The sequence below is a fragment of the Notamacropus eugenii genome, chromosome 1 (genome assembly GCF_028372415.1).
Source record: "Notamacropus eugenii isolate mMacEug1 chromosome 1, mMacEug1.pri_v2, whole genome shotgun sequence".
In the NCBI taxonomy this organism is placed as follows: Eukaryota; Metazoa; Chordata; class Mammalia; order Diprotodontia; family Macropodidae; genus Notamacropus; species Notamacropus eugenii.
Genome location: NC_092872.1, coordinates 554,553,935 through 554,575,748, shown reverse-complemented (window position 1 = coordinate 554,575,748; position 21,814 = coordinate 554,553,935).

The window sequence follows — 21,814 nt, the reverse complement described above, 5'->3', positions numbered from 1 at the left end:
AGGGCAATGTGAATAGATGACTGGACTTAGAATGAGGAAAACCTGGGTTCAACTTTTTCTTCTGACTCAAGCTAACTTTTTTGTTCTTGGTTAAGTCCCTTAACCTCTTAGAGCTCCAGGACAGCTCTCTAAGACCATAAGGTTCACAAGTGTTGTTTCTCTGCATTGATAGAGGGAATACTCTCACCAGGAGTCCCTTAGACTCATGAAATTTCAGGTTCAGATTCCACTTCCTCCCAAGACATACACATGGAAAGAACCCTACAAAGAACCCATAGGTGTTATTACCGCTGTTTTCTACCTGGGGGAAATGAGACTTTAAGATCAATTGTCCATACTCATGCAGCCTACTTGCACGAATCTGCCACCAAATTAGCAAGGTTTGAACAAAGCCTTTACTAATACCAGGTCTAGATCTTTTTATAAAACCATCCAAGTATGGATTGTCATCTTTCTGGAAGTCAGGGTCTTATGAGGGGTCTCCTGGGTATTGCTGGAATGTCAAAAGCTCATAAAATAGTCATTCCAATTAAAAGCAGTATGAACTACAATCCAGCCAATGGAAGTATGAAATGGCCCACACAGCTGGACAGCACAAAAGAAACTATTAATAGCTTTAATTAGTCAATCCCAGAAATGTAGTTCGTGATTTCTAAGAAACACGGGGCCAGGGGACAAAATAGTGAAGAAGAGCTCAGACCTGAAGGGCTCACCATCTGATTTGCCATGGTAACACCCAAGGAATTAAAATAACTCACAAAGTTACTAGAGAAAGACTGAGAATCACTGTTCTTATAGCTCATTAAAAAATGCAAATGACTTAGGTTAGAATTAACAAGAAATTATTTAATCAAAATTCTCCTAGTTTTTCTCTAGCTATTATTCCCTTTGTCCTCCCTTTTCTTCTCTTCCATTTTATTTCTTCCTTAAAGAGAAATAAAATGGACTAAGACCAGTCAATTAGTCAGTAAACATTTATTAAGAACTTGCAATAGTGACAGGCATCATGCTCAACACTGGGGATACAAAGAAATGAAAAAGACAATCCCTGCCCTGGAGGAGATCACAATCTAAGGGGAGAGATAACATGCAAACAACTATGTACAGAAAAGCTATTTACAGGATATGTAGGAAATAATGAACAGAAGAAAGGCTCTCACAGAGATTGGGAAAGGCTTTTGGTAGAAGGTCAGACTTAAATTGGGCCTTGAAGGAAGCCAGGGAAGCCAGATGGCAGAGATGAGGAGGAAGAGTATTATAAGTATGGAGGATAGCTACTGAAAATGTATTCAGAGATGGATTGTCTTGTGCAAGGAATGACAAGGAGGTCAGTGTCACTGGATCAAAGAATGTCAAAGGGGTATAAGCTGTAAAAAGGATTGGATAGGGGGGTTAGGTTATGAAGGGCTTTGAAGGTCAAACAGATGATTTTCTATTTAATTCTGGAGGTGAGCCATTGGAGGTTATTGAAGTGGAGTGTGGGGAATGACATGGTCAGACCTGCAATTTAGGACCTACATTTTGGCAGCAGAATGTGGGATGGACTAGTGCATAAAAACTGATCGCAAACAGACTAGTTACTCATTGGATTAGTTCAGGTATTGAGTAATGAGGACTTAGACCAGGGTGGTGGCAATGTTAGAGGAGAGAAAGGAACATATATATTCTTTAGAAGCAATGTTAATCCTACAGACCTAGTACTGGACAAGGAGTTCTTTGGGTTTAGGTTCCCTTGATTTTATCAAAGCTTTGCAGAAATTACTATTCTTGTGGAAAATATGGAAAATATAGATTAGATGTTAATATAATCAGATGGATTCATAACTGGGCAAGTTTCTTTCATAGAAGAGATATCCTTACCTGGAGTTCCATAGACCAAAGAAATCACAGATTTAGTACACAAACATCTTCAGTAAATTGGGAAGGTTTAATGTCTCCAGTTTTAAAGATGGGGAATTTGAAACACAGAGATGACAAATGATTTGCCCAGGGTTACACAGCGTGTGTTTGATCAGGGCTACAATTACTCCCAAACTTCCTGGTTTACAAATTGTGAGAGCTGGATGACCCTCAGAAGTCAGGTAATCTAACTCATACAACAAAAGGAACATATAAATTTATAAGGCTTACTTGTTAATGGAAAACTGGTAAGATGGTAGAAAGTCTCTGATAGAACCACTGAGGTCTATGCTTAACCTTGTGCTATTTAACATTTTTTAATCAGTGGTTAGATGAAGAAATTGATTCTGTGCTCTTCAATGTTATTAATGGTATAATTCTGGGCAGCATATCTAGTACATGGGATGACAAGATTCTAAAGGTTCTTGATGGACTAGAGCATTGTACTGAATATAATAAAATGAAATTTAGTAGATGTAAAAAGGAAGTCTTATGTTTGGGTATGTGTAATGAACTTCTGAATTATAAAATGGGGAGGAATTTGTAGACATAATTGTTCTGAAAAACATCTTGGAGTACATCTTGGACTTCAAACTCGATATAAATCGTCACTATGAAATGGCAGGTAAAGACTTAGGGGATCTTGGGCTGAATTAAGAGGCAATTTAACTCTGGAGTGACTATGTCACTCACGGAAGCTGGTAGAGCATCCAAATGATTGCTTCTTTCTTTCTTTCTTTCTTTCTTTCTTTCTTTCTTTCTTTCTTTCTTTCTTTCTTTCTTTCTCCTTCCTTCCTTCCTTCCTTCCTTCCTTCCTTCCTTCCTTCCTTCCTTCCTTCCTTCCTTCCTTCCTTTCCTTCCTTTCTTCCTTCCTTTATTCCTTTCTTTCTTTCTTCCTTCTTTTCTTTCTTCCTTTTTTCTTTTTCTTTTCTTTCTTTTTTCTTTCTTTCTTCCTTCCTTCCTTCCTTCCTTCCTTCCTTCCTTCCTTCCTTCCTACCTTCCTTTCTTTCTCCTCTTTTTCCTCCTCCTCTCTTTTTCCTCCTCCTTTTCCTTCTTTTTTAATTTCCTTTTTCTCTTCCTTCTTTCTGATAGCCCATTAACTGGAATCATCCCTCAAATTAGTGGTTTTTATTGCAGGGTTGGGGTGGAATCTCAAAACAAAAAAAAGAGGTCTGTCCATGGATGATCACATAATGACATTCACAACTCTTCACACTCTGACATGAGGGAAAATCTCCTAGTCCACTTAACTATAACTCCTGAGTTTCACTGGTAATATATTCAATTTATACAAATCAGTAATGAGGAAACTATTGACTCTTAAACATAAAACATTTACTAAAGAATAAAGAAAAACCAATAATGATCTCAGCATTTGCTTAATAGAAGACAAAAACAGGAATAATCAAAACCTCACAGTCCATTCATAAACCTGGGTCACACTTTCCCACAAATGCACATAGTGTCTGTTGGGGAGAGTGGACCCAAACAGATATCTACCAGTGAGGCACAGGTGGCTTATATGCCAGGACAGCTCACTACTCCAAATTAGACCTGGATCTCAGTGATTTCTTTGAGGGAACAGTTAATACCATGTATTACTTGGTACTCTCCTGAGCCTCTCTCCTTTCCTTTGATTAACCTGATTCTCTTCTACTCTCAGGTTGCTAGAGTAGTGTTAAGTACCTTTAATAATAACACCCTTTCCCGAAAACAACAGCCCTAAGCTTGAAGTCTGCAGATTTCAAGGTATCTTCCCTTGACAGGGTGTTACAGCAATGTTAAACTATTTCAGTCACAAGTAGTCCCCTTAAGTCAGAGAATGGGAAAGCTCCTCAAATAAGCTTTCTGTGCTCTGAGGACTTTCTTCCTCTAAAACAGGGGAATCTTAACTTTGAATTCAGGTTGTTGTTAGATAACTATATTTGAACATAATTGACTTTTTTTCTCTCTTTTACTTTATGCATTTAAAAAATTACTTGGGAAGGGATCTACAGGCTTCACTGAATTATCAAGGGATCTGTGAAATATTAGAAAAGGTTAAGAAAATCTGCTATAAAGCTGGAAGAGTCAGCAGAGGGCAATGCAGATAAGTCCAGACAGTTTCTTCATAAAGCAAGAATCTGCTTTTGCCAATGAACTCCCAACAGTTACAGTTCTCCAGTCAAAACAGCTCTCAGGGCATTGACAGGGTTAGTTGTTGTTGAGTCATTTCAGTCTTGTTTGACTCTTTAAAAATCCATTTTGGGTTTTCTTGCCAAAGACAGTGAAGTGGTTTGCTATTTCCTTCTCCAGCTCATTTTACAGGTAAGGAAACTGAGGCAAACAGAGTTAAGTGACTCACCCAGGGTCACACAGCTCATGTTTCAGGCTGGATTTGAATTCAGGTCTTCCTGACCCTAAGCCTGGGGCTCTGTTCAGTGCTCTACCTAGCTTCACTGTGCAGGCTTGTAGAAAATACCAAGGAGCAATACAGACATGTCGAATCACCTTTTCTCACATTAGAAATATTGAGCTTCCTCCAACAAGCTTCTAGCATCTACTGAGATCCCTTCCAAAGAGTTCCCAGCAGCTGCAGAGCATCCTGGTTTCATTTGGCCTGAGCAGCTGGCTCAGCTTGAGGCTGGGGGGTGGGAAATGGGGGACTCCTTACTTTTTCTTCCTCTTTCCACAGTCACCTCTTTTCAGGTAACTGATATATGTGTCTTCTCATTCTTCTGATCCCCTAGAGTCTCATCAGGTTATGTAGTTTCTCAGGCCTTAAATCTGAGCATCCTCCTGAGTAGGGACCAATTTCTAAATCAGGCTGTGGAATCCCCAACACACAGATCTCTCATGTATACTATGTGCAATTCATTGGGGCAGCCAGGTGGTACAGTGGATAGAGCACCAGTGCAGGAGCCAGGAGGACCTGAGTTCAAATCTCACCTCAGACACTTGATACTCACTAGCTGTGTGACCTCGGGCAAGTCACTTAGCCCCCAATTGCCTCATTCTGGGTCATCTCCAGTCATCCTGATGAATATCTGGTATCTGGTCGCTGGATTCAGATGGCTCTGGAGGAGAAGTGAGACTGGTGAGCTTGCATAGCCCTCCCTCACTCAAAACAAAGTCAAGTGCAAGTCATGTCATCATTTCTCTGATGGCATGGTCTTCTTCGGCAATGAAGTATGAACACACACGTGCAATTCATACAGTTTGTCTACAATTCCCATTCTTATGTAGACGGATTTATGGACAACTCAGTCAGTGCTCTTTTCTCTTTATAAGTTGCCTTTAAACATATCCTTTTTGCATTTATCTGAGGAGCTCAGGTCTTCAGAACCATTTTAAGCAGCTTATCTCACAGAAATGCTGTTTCTGCCTCTTTCAGCAAATATCCACATATGAAAGTAGAAATGTGTTACAGGGTCATAGCTCTCAGGAACAGAGAGGTGATAGTCCCACTGTACTCTGCCATCATTAGACTTCATCTAGAGTATTGTGTTCATTTCTGGGTACCATGGATTAAGAAGGACATTGATAAATTGGTGGACTGGAGAGTATCCAGACAAAGGCAAACAGAATGATGAAGAGCCTTGGGTTCTTGACAAGGGAGGGCTGGTTGAAGAAAATAGTGATTTTAGCCTGGAAAATAGAAAATTCAGGGGAAGAGGGGCATGAAAGCTATGTTAAAGGTCTGTAATGTAAAAGGTGAAAGTTATTTCTCCTTTATGTCCCAAGAGGGCAGAACTAGAAGCAAAGGGTCAAACTTACTAAGAGGCCAATTTGGGGTTGATATCTGGAAAATCTTCCTAATAGAGCTATCTGAAACTCAAATAGAGCCCTGAGAGAGGCTGTCAATTCCCCTCCCATGACAGTCTTCTTGCAGGAGACTGACAGCTGCTTGTTAAGGCACGTTTTAGTGAAAATTCCTTTTGTGTATGAGTTGGACTAGCTGGTTTCTGAGGGCCATCTAGCTCTCACATTTTGGGAACCAAGGGGTTTACAACTAATTGTAGCTCTGACCAAATAAACCAGTATGTCAGGTTCCTTTTTCTTAAAACCGGAGACATCAAACCTTCCCAATTTACTGAGGAAGTTATGTGTACTAAGACTGTGATTTCATGGGTCCACAGAACTCCAGATGAGGATATCTCTTCTATAAATGTAGAGAAGTAGCACTTCTACAAATCTCTTTGAGAGTTTCCTGGGGCACTGACTTATTAGAATTACTCAGGCAATAGGTGGTTCAAACAGGGCTTGAACCTGGGGCTTCTTAAATCTGTATCTGGGTTTTTATCAAGAGATAAAACCTCTCATTAACAAAAAAGTAATGTACAAAACACACACACACATGCGCACACACACTTTGAAAAGTATAAAGTGCTTCAGGTCAAATAGCTTGCTTTCTTAATGAGGGGAGCAGGGAAGAGAGAGGGCAGGAGAGAATTTGGAACTCAAAATTTGAAAAAAAAATCATGTTAAAATTGTTTTTACATGTAATTGGGGAAAAATAAAATACTTCTAGGGACTTTTCGACCCTATCATTATAATTTTGGCCTTACGATAAAAGATTTCCCCTATTCCCCCTGCCAATAAGTGCCCATGAGGCACCCTTATTTATTTTTTATTCTGTGACTATTCTGGTCAACAGCAAGTCAGTCAACAAGCATTTACTAAGTATTTGCAACTTGCCAGATACCATGCAGACAAATATATGGTCTTTGTCTTCAAGGAGCTCCATTACAATTGGTGATAACCATGTGCAAACAACTACATAGGCACAAGATACAAGCAGTGCAAATAGGAGGTAATCTCAGAGGGAAGGGAGTAGCAGTGAGGATTTAAGGGGTTAGAGTAGGGAACAGACCCCAAAGGGCTTTTCTGAGAAGGTAGAATTTAAGCTGAGTTTTAAAGGAAGCCAGGAAACCAAAGAGTGGAAGAAAAGGAGGGAGAGCATTCTAGGCATGGGGACATCCAGGGAAAAATGCATGGAATTGGGAGGAGCGTCACATTCTAGAAAGAGCAAGATCAGTGTAGCTGGATTGTAAAGGGGAATAACTGTAAGAAGACTTGAGAGGTAGGAATCGTGTAGGTTGTGAAGTTCTTTAAAAGTCAAAGGAATTTCCATTTGGTCCTAGAGGTAAAAGGGGGCCAATGTAACATACTGAGTAGTGGGGTGGTATAGTCAATCCTGCACTTTAGGAAGATGGATTTGGTAGCTGGGTGGAGAAAAGATTGTAGTGTGAAAGAACTAGAGGTGAAGAGGTCAACAAGAATGTAACATAAGTGGTCCAAGCATGAGGTGATGAGGGCCTGTATTAGTTGTATGAATAGAGAGAAGGTGGTGGATGTAATAAATGCTATAAAAGTAAAAACAACATGTCTTGGCAACAAACTGGATATATAGGACAAGTGTGAGTGAGAAGTCAAGGATGACACTGCGGTTGTAAGCCTAGGTGACTGGAAAGATGGTGGTACCCTCTAGTTTTACTCACCATAAAAGTTTAAAACATAAATTCCATTTTCATCCATATAAAATAAAGAGACAAGTGTTCCTACTCTCATCTTTTTCCTCTGTTGCTTCCTAGATCCTTTCTTGACTACTTCTGTCCACATCTCAAGGTCCACCTGCATCTGCCTGCCTGCTCCCTAGCACCCTATAAAACCTCTGTGCAGGTCTCATTCCATACAATTTGGTTCCCATGGATTGAATGATCGTCTTTCTTCTCTTCTATTTGGGCTAAAAGTTGCTAAAAGACTAGATCCCTCACATCTATATTCTATGGAGAGCGCCCAAAGTCCAACAGATGATTCATAAATGTAAAATCAACACAAACAGAAGCTAGGGATCCATTTGCTTGAAAGCAGAAAAAGCAATGTCTCAGCATATATTCAAAAAGATGCCAAATTTATCGTAAAATGAATCTCAGTTAAAAATACTTCAGAGGTCATCTGGACTCATCTCTATTTGAAACAGGAATCCTTCCACTTGTGATCATTTAGGCTTTTTCTGAACACCTGAAGGGACAGTGTACTCCTTCTACTCTGAAGCATCCCATTCTGCCATAGACCTTCTGTGATGGCAAAGAAATTCCTAATATTGAACTAAAATTTGCCTCTTTGTTCCCAATTATGTCATCAAGGACAGTAGAATAAATTTTGTTCTTTGTTTGAAGGGGTGCCTTTAGAACCTAAAAACCATGTCTCTGCTACTCTGCTCCAGGCTAACTACCCCCTGTTCCTTTAATTTCAGATTCCCTGAGCATAGTAAAAGGAGATATTAAAGGTTTGTAGGAAGCTAGATGGTGAAAAAGGATAGAACACTATCTTTGGAGTCAGGAGGACCCAAATCCTGACTCTGACAGTTGCTACATGACCCTGGACAAGTCACTCAACCTTTCTCAGGCTCAGTTTTCTCATCTGTAAACACAGAGGGAGTTGGACTTGATGGCTTCTAAGGTCTAAATCTATGGGTTTATGTTGTATCAATTTGGGAGGCGGGGAGGAGACTGAATCAGTAACATGATGCTTTCCTGGAGATACTTTTAATGGAACTTGTGAGGCTGACTTGTCATATACTCTCTAAGATGTTCTTTCACCTTAAATCTCCTCACTTATGATTATTATTTTGTCAAAAGAACTATTGAATATTTAGAATAATACAGCCCTGCTGCACTTAAAAAAAATCATATTACAAAAAAGCTTTCTGAAAGGCAGTTAGAAACATCTTATCCATGACATTAATCCCCAGGAAAGGGAATTTTTAACTCGCAGTTATCTGAAATGACTTGAAAGCTACCATTTAGCACAAAGAGAGGCAACCTTCCCTAATCTACATAGCATAGTGGTAATAACAGAGGGAGTGTGTTCCAGGCATAAGGGACAGTTTGTACAAAGGCAAGGAGAGTGGAGGCAGGATATTGAGGTTCAGATTGGCTACAGAGTAGAGCATGTGAAATAGGGTGATGTGGCAACGTTTCCAAAGGCAATTGGGAGCCAGATTGTAGAAAGCTTCAAATGGAATTCTGAAGGATGTCAATTTTATCCCAGGAGCAATAGTAGTCCCCTAAAGATTTTCAAGTAGGTAAGTTACATAATTAGCAGTTGTATGGTAGAGACAAATGGTCTCTTTCTCAGAAGTGAGAAATTCTCATTTCAAATGAACCTCATCTCTTCCATGTACTACCTTCGTGACACTGGGCAAGTTGGTTAACTTATCGGGATCCCAATTTCCTCATCTGTGAAAGGGAGTGATGGCACTTTATGATGCTCAAGGCACCCAGAAGCTCTAAACTAAGTTCCTAAGAAGTACCAAGTACAAGAGAGGTTTCCTGGGATAGCACTGTGGCATAGTGGTTAGAATGCTAGATATAGAGTCAGGAAAACCTGAGTTTAAATCCTGCCTCAGACACCTCCAACTGTGTGACCCTGGGCAAGTCATTTTTAACTTCTGTCTGCCATAGTATCCTCATCGGTAAAATGTGTCTAATGCTAACACTTATATCACAGGGCTGTTGTGAGGAGAAAATGAGAAAATTTTCTAAAGATTTTATAAACTTTAAAATGCTAAATGAATTATTAGTATTTACAGAAATTAAATGGGATTGAATTAAAGAATGACAAGGAGTTTGTTAACAACAAAGTCACCCAGAAACGGGCACAATAGAAGGTAAAGTCAGGCTGTGGAAGGGTAGGGTCAAGAAATAGTGATGAGATTATAGGAATGACAAACCAGATACAAGAATAACAATAATTAAAATAACTAACACTTATATAGCACTTTAAGGTTTGCAAAGCAGATTCCATATGCTATCTCATTTGATCTTCTGTGAGGTAGGCACTAATGTTATCTCCATTTTATAGGTGAGCCTGAGGGAAGTCAAATCACTTGCCCAGAGTCACACATCTAATATGTATCTAAGCAGGATCAAAGGTATCTTTGCTCTAATGCCACCCCATTCTATAAACCTGAGAGCGATCTATCGAGCTATCCACTTAACTGCTTGGATGGAAAATCTTTACCATAAGTTTTAACATTTGTCATTTCATCTGAACCTCAGAACGAACCTCTGAACCAAGAAGGGCTGTTTGTTAGATGAGGAATCTGGGGCAGAGTAATGCTAAGTAATTTGCTCACAATCACATTGCATGGAAATGGCAAAGCTGAATCCAGAACAATGGTTCTCCGAAGACCTGTGGGATGCTTTGCTAACTGTCCCATGAATTGTAGGGAACTTAAACTTATAATTCAACTCTGTGCTTTAGTAGAGTAGATGTTAGAACTTCTTGCTTATATCCTATGGCTTATTCTAGTTAACAAGTCAAGTCAGCAAGCATTTATGAAGGACTTACAGAGCCAAGGATTCTGCTAAATGCTGGGAATAGAAATATAAACAGAAGGAAAGACAGTTCGTGCCCTGAAGAACCTTGTATCCTGATGCTGGAAGAGAACCCATAAAAGGAAGCTGAAAAGGGAGGGTGGGAGATAGTGCTAATGAAGACGCCTGGTTGGGGGCAGAGTTGTTCATTCTTCATTTTGTGACCAGGACCAATGACATCATAGAGTGATGTCTTGACTTGTACATGAATTGGATTTAAGTGAGGCAGAGTTGCACAAAGATCTCACCCTTACTCTTTCTTCCAGAGTCATCAAAGTCCAGGGCAGGACAAAAGTCAAGATGACTGTTAATGGCCTGGGACACAGTGAATGACCTTGGTGTCTTTGATATCTGACCAAGCTCTAAGTGCTCCACAATGCCAAATTCATTAGCTTGTTCTCCCAGGGGATATTATAACATATTATAACATACTTGGGTAGACATCCCCTTAACTCATCAGTGGGTTTGAGGCCTCAACCTATTTTAGCCTGTCTGCCAAGATCATTTTACCAGTGTGGTTGTTGCACAATCTACAGCTTCTTAGAGCCATAGATGAGAGTTGGGTGGCAGGTGGATGCCAAAGGTATATGAGCAGCCCTGGAAAGCACTTGGCAAACTCTCACACCAAAAGTGTTAGTCCTCCTTGAATATCCTGTATACCCCAGGGAACATAGTACAGATAGTCCAGAAAGTTATGAGTACAGTCCTGAGAGGAATGAAGCCATGGGTAGGCTGGTTATCTTTCTTAAAATGGTGGTTCTGGGAGGAACCTGACAACCAGAGGGAGATGCTTCAGGGTGGAATACATTTCCAATGTGAAAAGTCCAGGGGTAAAGTGAACTTCCAAAAAAAAGAAATTTCTGTGACATAGTAAAGAAAGTCTGAAGAGTCAGGAGTGTAGCCTGGAAAGGTCACAAGTGGTCCAGGTACCCTTCTTGAAATGGAGAATGTGCTACTGAACTAGTTACCTATACTCAGAGAAACAGCTCTCTATGTTAATTACATACGTTGTTTTCTTTTTGAATTCTTTGTTAATTGTTTGGTTCCTGTTGAGCATGTGTTATTATTTGCTACCTTAATTTTTTTAGGGTAGAGTTATTCCAGACTGCACTTGCTGAAAAGAACGATCATCCTATTGGATTTCAGCTCCTACCATTTGCCCATATTTAATGGTAGACAAGAACTCAGTTGTTGGATATTTTTCCTTTTTCATAAAATCTTTGTCATATAAACAAGATCATGTAAAAAGAAAATATGATAATCCTTTATGTATGCTTATTATGTGTATCTTTAGTCTGAAATTCTGATCCACAATAAAGGAAAAAGTAATCCTGATTTCCTTGATTAATTCCCCTAAGAATCATTTAAAGCTGGAAGAATCATATAGTCCATCCTCCTCATTTTCTGCATGAGAAAACTGAGGCCCAGGGAAGGGGAATGAGTTATGTAAGTTCACACAGCTGGTTATCAGCAGAGCTGAAACTAGTACCTAGGTCTCCTGGCTCCCAGGGTATGTCATTATTGAGCATTCAGTCAGAAAGTACTTATTTACCACCTGCAATGAGTCAGGCAGTGTGCTAGGTACTGCAAGCACAAAGACTAAAACAAAGCAATCCCTATGCTCAAGGAGCTTATATTTTCTCAGGAGAAAAAAAAATAAAACTTGTACACATATATATTAAAGTATTGGATGTCCCAAAATTCTTAGTGCAGTTTTAATCTATTAGAGTTTTTTATAGGATATAAAAAAGTAAATACAAGGCAGGAGCAGAGACTGGCTCCAAAGCGTCCTCATGGAGCCTAAGGAAGAGACAGGATGTAGAAAACATGCATGCTAACTTTAAAACATACCAGACCTTGAGCTCACAAAGAGCTCAACAAAAATGGCTCCTCTTATTGAAGGGAAATTGCCCATAAGTGCATCTTCTGACTCTCTTGGAGTGTTGCCAACTTAAACATTCAATGTGCTGCAATTCCACATGGCAAGGAATAACATGGCATGAGGGGGAAAATGTTTGAGAATCACTGGACTACGCTTTAGGTCGAAGACCACGGTGATCCTGAGACTGCTCAGGAGGGGGGTCGGAATGAAAACACTCTCCTTCCCCTGACTTCTCCTCCATCTCATCCACCAGTCAGCTGAACTACTTTCTGCCTACATTAAGCCAGCCAGTGGAGAGATCATTCCCTAGAGGGCAATCAGACAGCAAGCCGAGCTCTCTCTGCGTGTCTCTCTTTCCTACCTAGACAGCAGGCAAAATGGGGCAGGGGAGACCCAAGACTTATTAGGAGCAGCTGTCTAAGCCAGCTTTAACCTTTTGTCAGACTCCCCTTGCCAAAGAACCATTGATCTGTGAGACCATTTATGCCTACTTGACAAGCTCACATAAATACTTAAGTTTTATGCTTTCAGCATTAACAATTATGTGCATTTTGAACTATTTTTTTTCCACTTTTTAAAGGAATATGCTTAATCTGAAGCTTGGTATCTGACTATCCTTGAAATTGTTGGTATCTGTGCCCATACATGGATACATAGAACTATGTGACTTCTAAGCACCTAAAGGCGAGGACAATTGTGTAGAGAGTGGTGCTGGGAGAAAGATTTAAAGATTTTGATGAGCTCACAATCATAGTGATTGCCTCTTCCTTAAAACAGTTGTCTCTGTTTTTAATGCTGTAGCAGTTCAACGATCTGAAAAATCCTCCGAATGAGTAGAAGGGAGAATGGCTTGGAGTAGACTTGCAGTCAAGAAGCCCGGAGATGAAATCTTACTTCAGTCAAAGAGCATTTATTAAGTGTGTGCCAGGCCCTGTACTAGGCACAGGGGATAGAATAAAAGGAAAAACAGAAAGAAACAAACAAAAAACAAATGTCTCCACTATTGAGGAGTTCATAGTCTAACTAGACAGGAAAACGTGAAAATAGCTCAGTTCAAGCAAGATATATACGGGATACCCTGGGGATAGGCTCAGAAAGAAGGCACAAAGGTTTATGAAGACGGGAAGGGGCATATTGTATGTAGCTGAGTCCTGAATGAAGCTAGTGAAGCTACAAGGATAAATGAGGAAGGAAAACAACTGAGGCATGGAGGACAGATAGTATCTTGGTGTGCAACAGCTAATATGTGGAAGTCAGCATGGTATAAGAAAACTAGAAAGGTAAGAAGGGGCCTGGTTATTAAGGACTTTGAAAGCCAAGAAGAGCGTTACTTTGATTCTTGAGGGAATAGGGAACCACGAGAGTTTGTTAGGGCTGGTATGGTCAGATCTCCATTTTAGAAAGATTTATTTGTCAACTGAGTGGAAGACTGGTGTGAGGAGAGACTTGAGGGAGGGAAACCAACCAGGAGGTTATTGCAATAGACCAGGTGTCAGGAGATGAGGGCCTCACCAAGATAGTGGTAGTTTCAGAGGATAGAAGTGGGCATATACAAGCAATGTCATGGAGGTGGAAAAGATAGAACCTGACTACTGAGTAGATATAGGGCAGTAAGAGTAAGGCATTGAGGATAACTCCTAGGCTGTGAGCCTGGGTGACTGAAACGATGGTGGTACCCTTGATAGTGATAGGGAAGTTTGGAAGAGGGGAAGGGGTGGGGAGAAAGATAATGAATTCAGATTTGGACATGTTGAGTGTAGAGATAAGCTTCCCTCCTGGATCACTGGCTTGTTGTGGTAGAGGGGCTTTTGTAGCTCAATGAAATTATGAGCTATGCCATGCAGGATTACTTAAAATGGACTGGTCAGAGAGGTGAGTTCTGACAAAAGGAGATTCACTTCAGAAGGAAATGGCAAACTAGTCCAGTATCTTTGCCAAGAAAATCCCATGAACAAAGACCCGATGCGCTGTGGTCCATGGGGTCATGAAGAGTCAGGCATGACTGAATGACTTAACAATAACAGAGTGGAAGATGTCTTTTGGACATCTAGTTTAAGATGACCAATAGCCATTTGGACCAACAGAGAGGTTCAGGCTGCACAAGTAGATCTCCATGGAGATGATTATTTAAATTTCAGATACTTATAAGTTATGTAACCTGGAACAAATCACTTAAACTCTCTGTGACTTAGTTTCCTCATCTGCAAAGTGGGGGAAATTAATACCATATAACTGAGAAGGTTATTGTGAGTATTAAATGAGATAATAGGTGTAAATCACCTCGTAACATTTAAGTACTAAATAGATACTAGTGATTTTTATTATTTCACCTTGCCTTGATAAAGATTTTAACTCCTACCTAACTTAGGTCATGATTGACAGTTAAAAAGCTAATTACTGTGTAACCAACCTGGTGATGATCCTCTATAAAGTCAGCTAGGTTGTTCTTGACAAGATGGTAGCAGAGTCTGTCACCTTGGCTGCCCACTTTCACTAACACAGGGTCTCCTCCTCTTGAAGATGAAATATCTGAGGAATCCCTTAAGTGGAAGTAGAGAACTGGAATGAAGTGGGTCCCTCCAAAACTACCCCACATTTAAAGTATTTTGTAGATCAGCATCCCCAAAATATTCATCTAATTAAAGCTGATAAAAATGTACTTGTCCTTTAGTTTCCAGGTCTTTGGCACCACAAAAAGAACATATATGTGCATATACACATACACATACACACATATGCACATGTATGTATGTGTATATATGTGTGTGTGTATGTGTGTGTGTATGTATCTTTTCCTTCTTCCTTTGATGTCTTTGGAGTATAAACCTATTAGTGGTATCGTTGATTCAAAGGGTACGCACAGTTACATAACTTTTGGGACATAATTATAAATTGCTTTCCAAAATGTATGGACCAATTTGCAGCTCCAAAACCAACATTTTAATGTTCTTGCCTTCCTGCTGACATTGCTGTATTTGTCATCTGTCTTTATTGTCAGATTTGACAGTCTGATACAGGTGAGGTAGAACCTTATTTAAAGTTTCAATAAGTTGCATTTCTCTAATTATTAATGATTTAGGAAAATTTTAATATAACCATTCATAGCATGGATTTCTTCCTTTAAAAATTACCTATTCATATCATTTGACCAGTTATCCATTGAGGAGTCACTCTTATTCCTATAAATTTGAATTCATTTTTGGAAACTTTTACCTAAGAAACTTTTTGCAAAGATTTTTTCACCAATTAACCTGCTTCCTTTCTAATCTTAATTGCATTGGCTTTATTTGTGAAAACACTTTTACATTTTATGTGATCAAAATGGTTTCTTTTTATCTTCTTTGTTCCTTTGTATTTCTTGTTTGGTCAGTTAGTCTCTCAGCAAATATGTATTAAGTATCTATTATATGGCTGAAGGGATGAGCAAATTATGGCATATGAATGTAAAGTAACAGTACTCGTTCCATAAGTAATGTAGAAAGAGACGATTTCAGAAGATCCTGGTGAGATTTGTATGAATTGATACATAGTGAAGAGAATAGAACCGGGAGAACTATTTACAGTATAACAACAGCATCATAAAAATGGATAACTTGGAAAACATTAAGAACTCTGATCAATACAATGACCAATAATGATTCCAGAGGACAGATGATGAAGAATGCTACCTGCTTCCACACATACAGATGAGGGACTGAATGTACAGAATGAGGTACGCATTGTTGGACAAGGTCATTATAGAAGTTTGTTTGACTTGATTATGCATATTAGTTAAAAAGAGGACCTTTTTGTCAATTTTCGGTGGGATGGGGTGGGTGGAAGTGGGATGGAGAGAAAATAAATTCTTGTTAATTGAAAAAATAATAATTTACAATGCATCTGACTGGTGTGTTAAAAACATAATTAAAATAGCTTTAAACTTTGAGTTGAGTCAAAATTGCTCCTAAGTGAATATACTCAAGTGCTCAAAGTTTGGATGCTATTTGAATAATCCAGGGTTCCTTATTTGATAAAACTACAAATGAATTGGGGTGAATGGATACTTTTAAATTTCCATACTATCCCAGGTGGCCATGACGGTCAGTTTTAAAGCAAAACAAAAAAGGATTGTAAAGCTGGTGACTTTAACATTACCTCACCCAACAACCCAAATCATAGAGCTAGCAGAGTTAGCGTGGGCAAGCATACAGAGAGATGACCATCTAGCAAGCCACTGCACTCTATGCTTTCTTCTTGGTGAGCACAAAGATGGAAAATTGTATGCATTGAAAATATCTTGAGATTAAGTCAAAGACACCTTAGCCAACTCTGACTAGTCTTAACTTATTAATATTTACAGATTTTCAGAATATCACCATTCCCTTACCCCATTGTTTTCGTCGTAAATGAAAATTGACTGTCTGCTGAGTAAAAGGTACTCTGTCATGTTTGTGAAGCTGCTGGGAGAAAATGAGTTTGAGAAAACCCACCTTTCTTTTAATACCTTAAAAATGCTACAAATCTAAGCTTATATAACCTCCCTCCCTTTTTAATTTTCTTTCTCAATTTATCCCTAAGTGTGACTGGTTGAGCTGAAATTCACAGAGAGTCTCAGAGGATTGCCAATTGAGAGTCTATTTTCATTTTTATGACTAACTACACATTTTATTATTTGTGGGACATTGTTCAGAAAGTATCATGAAATTAAGTTCTTGTTGGTGTTGTCCATGCATATGCAATGTGTACTGTCATTGATCACCCTTGTATACGGACTTTCATGCTACACATGAGAGCCTAGATACACTTTGGAATATGTTCTCAATTTCTAGGTTCTTACTCCCACACTCAAGAAACATGGGATAATATATGAATGACACTGGCACCCCAAAATCCTACCCAGTGTACTGAAACCAATTCCCTAATACTGGAAATCATACAGTTCATAATATCAAAGAAAATATTTTTATTAAAATGGGAAAAAGTTAAGATCCTTGAATGAAAAACCATTATTCTAAAAGATCTATGCAAATTCCCAGATTTTATTTATAGTCCCAATTAGAAGAGTACTTCTCAGAGAGATTCTTCCACAAGTTATATCTTGTCTAATGCTCTTTCTTTTGGTTACAATGGTAGCAATATGGATCAGTCACTGTCTTTATCTTTCTGTTTCTCTAATTTTATACTATTACTCATGCTTCCCATCAACTGAATCCTCCAAGATCCTCCTTCTTTGTCCAGTGCCATCTCTGCCCAATGCTGTTGCTTCCCACTCCTTTATTCATGCCTTTTACTTTTCTAGTCTCCATCAACTTCCTGCCTGTACCCATCACCAAGAGGATTTTGTACAGGTCAGCCTTAGCTCCTCACAGGAAATAGTTTGTACCTAAAGGTTGTTTCTGTTCTATTCATGCCATGTCCCCAGGAATCCCTAAAAGAACAAAGTATTACAATCACTCACTCATGAACAACATGTAGTTCTGGTTCATGACCCCGGGCTATTATCAATCTTTAAACTCTGTCTTATAAGCACTAAAAACTTAAGGAGACAGAGAGACAAAATAAATTGGCCATAGCAAACCCACATATTCTAAACTTTCATTGGTTCATTAATCAAACTTGGACTGTGGTCTACATGCTGCAGATTCTGTTGTTACTATTATTATTTGGGTCAGTGGATTCATGTGATGGACAGAAATAGGGCTTCTGGGGAAGACGAAAAGTATATTTCAGTTACAGCTGAGGACTGAGTAAATCAATAATGGTATCTTCAATCCTTGCCCTACTTTTGATTAAAGAAGCTTAAATAATCCCCTAATCTGGATCATCTTGAGGGTTTTAAAATACCTGGTTGGTTGAAGCAAAACCATACTCTACATTTGTATATAAATTAGTCTTTGGCAGAGAGGCCATTAAAACTATTCTTGCTCTAACTTTATGACTAAACTCATTTTCTCTCACCTGCTTGAAAGCTTTAGTGACTTATTGAAAGGAAAAAAAAAACATTTTAACTACATAGCATGATTTCTAAGTTATCAACAAAACTGACGTGACCATACAGAAGTCATTTTGCCTTTTGTATCTCAGTTTCTTATTGCGTAAAATGAGGTGGTTGTATTAGATGAATTCTAAATTTCTTTTCAGCTTCAAATTCAATTATCTTGTGATCTGAAGATCATCATGTCAATGGTAACACTGTATTAATGACCTTTTACTAAGGAGATAGATGTTTAAGTGACATAACTTTTGCTGATCCTTGGGGGATGGGAGGTTATCAGTATTTAGGTATGCTAGGAACTGCTATATGAAACTACTTATTTTAGAGGAATCATGTGAAGTAGGTTGATACTCCAACATCGTAGAAGCATTGGGTTATAGACCTAGAGCAGAAGGCACTTAAGCATAAAGACCACTGAGTCCAACATTAACCTTCCCCCACATCATTTTACAGATGAGGGGCAGCTAGGTGGTACAGTGGATAGAGCACCAGTGCAGGAGTCAGGAGGACCTGAGTTCAAATCTCACCTCAGACACTGACACTCACTAGCTGTGTGACCTTGGGCAAGTCTCTTAACCCCAGTTGCCTCATCCTGGGTCATCTCCAGTCATCCTGATGAATATCTGGTCACTGGATTCAGATGACTCTGGAAGATAAGTGAGTTGGTGACCTGCACAGCCCTCCCTCACTCAAAACAAAGTCAAGTGCAAGTCATGTCATCACTTCTCTAATGGCATGGCCTTCTTCAGCAAGGAAGGATAAACACACACACTTTAAAGATGAGGAAACTGAGATCCAGGATGCTAAGTGATTTGCTCACTGTTCTGATGATAATTAGGATGACAGACTTTGGAGCACCCCAATCTATATCTTTCAATGAATCTGCAAAAACATATTGTGTTTAAAGGCCTCATTTCATTGGATTTATATTGTAATTTCATTCTGACCAGCCCAAATAATAGGCATGAATAGGTGCCATTTCATCCATGTTCCACTGGAGCCTACTTTTCTGTGGTTGAAGAAGCAAACGATAGCAAGGAATTTAAATAATACTGAATGGAGATTTGTACAGAAGTGCTTACAAAGAATATGTATGACAAGAAAAGAAGGAGGAAGGGTCATGTAGTGAGAATGAGATTTAACATCTGTTAACATTACATGAAAATTATTACATTAAAATGATAATGGTGATGATAGTTATGTATACATATGTATATGTATGCATGTGTGTATATACGTGTGTATACACATGTGTACATATATGCTTTTATCTTTACAGCTTGTGCTGTTTCAGTTGATGTTATGCATAAAACATTAAAATGACTAGAGAAAAAAGCCTCTGTGTTAGGAAGTCTCTTTTTGGATTGATTATTGGAAGGTACGTACAAGAAGCACAGTAAATGAAAAGACATTGATGGGTCTGTAATGTACTTAGATTATCAATCCACAAAAAAAATCACATTAAAATATAATAATTCCATTATTCTTTAGAACATCCTGCTTACCATCTTCAGATTCTCCTCATAGTTATAAGTTATGGATATCCATGATTTTGCCCATCATTTCCCTTCTCTGCCAAGTCTTTTCTCTCTATCTAATTTGTAATATCCCCACTTCCTTAAATGACCATCTGAAGTCCCTCCTTCTCCATAATGCTTTCTTTTTTTCCCCATCTGTAAAAGAAATGCTAGGTCTAGCATCATAACATCATTTTCACCTCTAAATTCATTTCTCATTGTCTCCATTATCTTGTGTTATTGTCCTCATTGTTAGTAATGTTTCATGTGGATTTACTTCATTATCACCTCAAAAAGATGGTAAAGTGTTTTTAGGCAAAGACTGCCATATTCCCACCACATTATCATCCCGGCAGGTTGTTGGTTTTTTAGTCCAAAAGTTGGTTTATAACCTTTCATCGCATAATAATCACATGATATAATTCTGTTGGTCATGCCACTTAACAGGTAAACAGAGGACTAATATATTCACCAGCGGCATAAGGATATGCATTTATGTCTTTTTTCAATTGATATCAATTTATTATTGTGAGCCATGAGCCTACAATTCTCAGCGTACACTCATTGTCAATATTTTTCTGAAAGCCAACTCTCATGGTTTGTTTAGAGAGGTGCCATACTAATGGTATTGTCATTCAACTCAGTGAAGAACCATAGGTGCAAGGGGAGTGGGCAGGTAAGTGAAGCTGCCATGAGTAAGTCACATGATATGGGAAGACTTGCATCTTTCCAATTTTAACATATAATCACAAGTATTCTATGCATCCTAAACTTGCACCAAAGACAGTTTAATAATAAATGTTATTTAAGTAACAACAGCATAATTCTAAAGTTTCACATTATAGTCACACCCCACTTTCTGGAAAAAAAAATTTGGCATAAAATCTATGATGATTATGTGGTAAAATGTGCTAAGTCTGATACTTTTGTATCTCCCACAGAGTCCGGAACCATGCTAAGATAATGGTTCATGGTTTGTGGGGGAGGAAGGAAGTAAGCATTTATGTTCTAGGTACAATGCTAAGTACTTTACAAAGATCTCATTGATCTTCACAATAACCCTCCAAGAATTGATGCTTCAAGGTAGGTGCTGTTATTATCCCTATTTTAGAGTTGAGGAAACTGAGGCAAGGAGGTTGTGACTTGCCAAAGGTCACATAGTAAATGTTTGAAACTGGATTTGCACTCAGGTCTTCTTCAATCTAGGCCACATGTTCTAACCAATGTGCCACCTATCTCATAAGATACATGAATTGTGTATTATTTATCAATATAAATAAATGTTATTTATATGATTATGTCATTATATAAATATTTACTAAGTATCAATTGGCTGGTAATCCTGTAGTCTATCATCTTGTTTTTCTAGTTGTAGTGATGGCAAAGGGCTTTCAATCAACAGGACCTGAAGGAAGATTTTTTTAGTTGCTTAAAAACACATATGTTATAGCACATTATAGTTTACAAAGTGCTTTTCTCAAAAAAAAAAAGAAAACTATCTGGACAGGCAGGGTAAGTACTATGACTTCCATTTTGCAGATGTGAAAAGAGGAGCTCAGAAATGTTAGGTGGTATAACTAAGATCACAGTAAGTAAATACTGAATATGCAGCTGGAACCAGTATCTTCCAGTACTTTCACTTTGCTTTCTTATACTACTTCTTCTCACCCTGTCTCTTCCTTGTATGTCTTTTTTATAGTTTGCTTCTTTATTCACAAATAGAAATTAATGATAAATTTAGTATCTTGCCTTTTGCCTGGAAGGTTTTCGATTTCTCCCTGTTCATTTATTAACATGGAATTAATTTTACTATTGCTTCCAGAGCAAAGAAAAACTTTCAAGACAACTGAGCTACTGGAAGTTCCTACCCTGGTTTCTTCTTGTCCCCCTGGAAGTGGCTGGATAAGTCAAAAGACAAAATGCAAACATAGACTAGTGGCAGCTGTTGGTTGGAAAATTTGTCTTTGTGTCATTACAGGCCAAATAATCCTTTACAACACTGGAGAAAAGTGACAAAATCTGAAAGCCATTGAGATTTGAGTAAAATGAGAGGTGTGGTTTATGTTCCAGGACTAAATTAGTTCTGGAGGATTATAACTGCTATATAATTAGTACCAATGGACATTTTAGTTGAAACAAATAAGATGAAGGAAGTACATTATGGAATGTTGCCTTGGAA